The sequence below is a fragment of the Myotis nattereri genome, assembly GCF_964212035.1.
Source record: "Myotis nattereri genome assembly, chromosome: X".
Taxonomy (NCBI): domain Eukaryota; kingdom Metazoa; phylum Chordata; class Mammalia; order Chiroptera; family Vespertilionidae; genus Myotis; species Myotis nattereri.
In genome coordinates this window covers 30,853,414-30,858,276 of record NC_138078.1, presented here as the reverse complement: position 1 = coordinate 30,858,276, position 4,863 = coordinate 30,853,414, and the positions used below count along the sequence as shown (strand labels likewise).

The 4,863-nt window shown below is 43.3% G+C and overlaps 1 pseudogene across 1 annotated transcript; it reads left to right on the top strand.

The window, feature by feature from the left end:
* The first annotated feature begins 3,823 nt into the window (after window positions 1-3,823).
* LOC308511625 (jun dimerization protein 2-like) lies at window positions 3,824-4,341 on the top strand (annotated as a pseudogene). The gene has a single exon. The product of its transcript is annotated as a jun dimerization protein 2-like (transcript).
* Window positions 4,342-4,863: the final 522 nt, after the last annotated feature.

Below are 4,863 nucleotides of genomic sequence, written 5' to 3'. Positions count from 1 at the left end.
TGGGGCTGGCACTGCCTCCACTGCCACCCATTGCCAGCACCGTGGATGCCTGCCATGTTCTGCGCCACCCCTGGTGCTCAGCACATGTTGTAGGGAGTGGTTGAACTCCTGGTTGAACAATTTGCATATTAAGCTTTTCTTATATAGGATATATATATATATATAATGTTATTTTTTAATTATTACTATTTTTTATCTTGTTTTTTACTTTCTTCTTATACACTCATTCTCTTTCTACCTCCTTTCTACTGAACTGTGGCCATTCCCCCTTCATTCAATTTCTTTATCTTACCTTTTGGCAATAAGCTCTACTTTTTCATATTCAGCTCTCTGCACCCTTTTTTCCTGGGTGTTTACTGTTTGCATTTTTTGGTTTAGGTGTTGGTTTTCTGCCCATATACATATATTTTTCCCCTTCTTTTTTCTTCTTTTTCTGTTCTCTCTTACCATTTTTCCTTTTCTCGATATCATTTTTGTGCTCTTCTCTCTCCCTTAATTCTCTTTTCTCTTGTGGTCACCTTTATTTGGGGTTATAGGTGTCATGAACATATTCGTGTTTTGTTCCCTCTGTGTTGTATCTTGTCGAGTTCTATTTTGTGCCTTTTGGTCAACATGGTAGAGAGTGAGCTACATAACCAGACACCCTGAGAGGAGCAAAAATGAGGAGACAAAGAAACAGTCCCCATACGAAAGAAAAGAAGGAATCAACAGAAAAGGAAGTAAAAAAAAATGTAGGCAAGCAATTTGTCAGAGAAAGAATTCAGAACAATGGTCATAAGGAAGCTGAAAAAGATGGAAGACAAATTCAACAACATGTGTAAAAATCAAGAGAAAATGAAGAACTAAGAAGAAATAATGACAAAGCTGCAATAAAGAACACAATAGAAAGCATCAACAGTAGACTAGAAGAAGCTGAGGACTGTATCAGCAAACTAAAAGACAAGGTAGGAAAAAACACCCAAGCAGAGCAGCAACTGGAAAAAAAATTAAAAAGGAGGGGGAGAGCCTAAGGGAGCTTTGGGACAACACAAAATTAAACAACATCTGCATAATAGGGGTGGTAGAAGGAGAGGAAACTGAGCAAGGAATAGACAACCTGTTTGAAGATATAATGACAGAAAACTTCAATGATATTGGGGGGGAAAAAACTCACATAAGTCCAAGAAGCTCACAGAGTTTCAAACAAGATTAGCCAAAAAGTCCAATGCCAAGATGCATCATAATTAAATTGGCAAACACCAATGACAAAGTAAGAATCTTAAAGGCTTCCAGAGAGAGACAGAAAGTTACCTATAAGGGATCTCTCATTAGACTATCAACTTATTGCTCAACAGGAACACATCAGGCCAGAAGGGAATGAAATATACAAAGTGATGCAAAGCAAGGGACTGAATCCAAGAATATTATACCCAGCAAAGCTATCATTCAAAATTGAAGGAGAACTCAGGAGCTTCACAGATAAAAAAGTGCTAAGAGAGGTTATTACCACCAAGCTAGCAATGCAAGAAATGCTAAAGAGACTGCTGTAAAAAGAAGAAATAGGAAGGGAAGAAGGAACACTGGTGTTAAACAAATATATATATATATATATATATATATATATATATATATATATATATAGCCTAAGTGACCATTCAACCATTTGACCAGTAGGTATCACATGCACTGACCACCAGGGGGCAGATGCTCCATGCACAGGCATGGAAAAATGAAGCAAACTGATGAATCTCAGAGGGAAAGTGGGAGGGGGAAAGGCGGGAAGAGATTAACCAAAGATTTTATATGCTTACTAGCAGCCTGGTGCGTGGATTCATGCACCAGTGGGGTCCCTCAGTCTGGACATTGGGGATTGGGCCAACACTGGCAGTCCAACATCCCCTGGTGGGTCCCAGATTGCAAGAAGGCATAGGCCAGGCTGAGGGACCCCACTGGTGCATGAATCTGTGCACTGGGCCTCTGGTCAATAATAATCTTAAATGTAAATGGACTAAATGCTAAAATCAAAAGACATAAGGTAGCTGAATGGATAAGAAAACACGACCCATGTATCTGCTGTCTACAAGAGACCCACCTCAGAACAAAGGACTCACACAGACTGACAGTGACGGGATGGGAAAAATTTTTCAAGTGAATGGAAATTAAAAAAAAAAAAGGTTGGGGTAGCAATTCTTATATCTGACAAATTAAACCTCAAAGTGAAGGCCATAATAAGAGATAAGGTGGGCCACTTCATAATACTAAAGGGAGCAATTCAACAAGAGGCTATAACTGGTAAACATATATGCTCCCAATACAGGAGCACCCAAATACATAAAACAACTTCTGGAAGATATCCAGGGAGAGATCCACAATAATACAGTCATAGTAGGGGACTTTAATACCCCACTAACACCACTGGATAAATCCCCTAAACAAAAATCAACAAACACCAATCCTAAATGACTCATTAGATCACATGGAATTGACACTTTAGAACATTTCACCCAAAGCTTCAAAACATACATTCTTCTCAAGTGCATATATTGGGACACAAAAAAAAAGTCTCTCCAAATTCAAGAAGATACAAATCATATCAAGCATCTTCTCAAATCACAATAGCATAAAATTAGAAATCAACTACAATATAAACAATGGAAAAAAATCAAACACTTCGAGGTTAAATAGCATGCTATTAAACAATGATTTGGTTACCAAAGAGATCAAAGAAGAAATAAAAAGCATCCTGGTAACAAACTACAATGAAAACACAACAACTCAAAATCTATGGGACATAGTGAAAGCAGTCCTAAGAGGAAAGTTCATAGCTCTATAGACCTACCTCAAAAAAACAAGAAAAAATGGTAATAAATTATCTAACCCTACAACTCAAAGAATGATAAGGAGAGCAACAAGAAAAGCCCAGAGTAAGCACAAAAAAGGAAATAATAAAGATAAGAGCGAAAATAAACGACATAAAGACCAAAACAACAACAACAAAAAAAAAAACCAATACAAAAGTTCAATAAAACCTAGAGCTGTTTTTTTTTTTTTTTTTTTTGAAAGGATAAACAAGATTGATGAACTTCTAGCCAGGCTCACCAAGAAGCAAAGAGAGAGGACCCATATAAACAAAATTAGAAATGAAAGAGGTAAAGTAACAACACATCCACAGAAATACAAATGATTATGAAATATACTCTGAACAACTTTATTCCAACAAACTGGACAACCTACACAAAATGGACATCCTATATACTAAAAGCCCAGCGATGGCAAAAGACCCAGAATGACAAGAGACCAGAACCACCAAGGCCCCTTGCAAGTGGTTAGGGGCCATCAGGCAGGCAGGCAGGAAGAGTGGTTAGGGGCAATCAGGCAGTCAGGTGAGTGTTTAGGGGTGACGAGGCAGGCAGGTGAATTGTTAGAGGCGATGAAGCAGGCAGGCAGAGCCCCACACGATTGAACGTCTCAAAGAGGGAGACCCAGGCCACCCACCACTGCCTGCTGGAGGGAAGGTTAGTGGCTGTGATGGGAGGAGCTTGGGGTGGTGGACGCTGCAGGGCGGGGCCGGTGCCACAGTGGCTCCTGAATGCCAGGGGTCGCCATCTCTGCCTGTGGCTTCTGCAGGGCTGGACTGCCACTCCTGCTATGATGCCTGGGCAGATTCCAGACCAGGGGTGGGCAAACTTTTTGACTGGAGGGCCACAATGGGTTCTAAAACTGGACTGGAGGGCCAGAACAAAAGCATGGATGGAGTGTTTGTGTGAACTAATATAAATTCAAAGTAAACATCATTACATAAAAGGGTACGGTCTTTTTTTTTTTTTAGTTTTATTCATTTCAAATGGACCGGATCCCGCCCGCGGGCCGTAGTTTGCCCACGGCTGTTCCAGACCCTTCCATGACTACGGGCTCTCTGCCAGGGCTCGGCCCCCTGACCGGACTCCCCAGCTCAGCCCTGACTGCAGAGGAGCTTAAATATGTTGACATCCACAACATTAGGTCCATGCTCGCCCCTTTGCACTTCCTGGAGGTGAAACTGGGCAAGAGGCCTCCACCTGTGAAAAGTGAGCTAGATGAGGAAGAGGAATGGAGGAAAAGGCGCTGGGAAAAGAACAAAGTGACAGTAGCCCGATGCCGGAACAAGACGTAGAGGATGGAGTTTCTGCAGGGGGGATCTGAGTGGCTGGAGCTCATGAATGCAGAGCTGAAAACCCTAATGGAGGAGCTAAAACAGGAGCGGAAGCAGCTCATCCTGATGCTCAACCGGCATCGCCCCACCTGCATCGTCAGGACCAACAGCGTTAAGACCCCCCCAACTCAGAAGGCAGCCCACTGCTGGAGCAACTGGAGAAGAAGTGATCATAGGCTGGAAGGAGGAAGAGGAGGAGGAGATGAGAAGAGGGAGGTGGAGGAGGGTCCCAGAGGGCTCTTCCTTACTGCATGAAAAACTCTTCAATGAGGCTCAGCACAGCCAGCATCGGCTGGGGTTTTTGGGAAACTCAGATCAGACACACCAGGGGAAGAAACTCAGGCTGATGAAATCCAGGACCAAGTGCTGAGACCAAAGTAGTCCTGAGGGGGGCCTGTTCTGTCTGGGGCCAGGCTTGCAGGTGGCAGGACAGAGGCTATGGGCTGGAGAGATGCCCAATCAAGCAGCTGTGGGCACTTCTCCAGCCTTTCCGCCAAGGCACCCACCCAAAGGACCTCCAAGCAGCCAGGAAAAGCCACGAGTTGCAACCAAAATTAGGCTGAGTATGGAACTCAGAGTGAAACTGCAATCTGCTTGCCCCCAGCCCTGACCCTGATCCTGATGCAAGGCTGGAGAAGGGCACAGTGCCAGGCCCTGCTGTACCCACCCACCATGGTCCAGCTCAGTCCTGC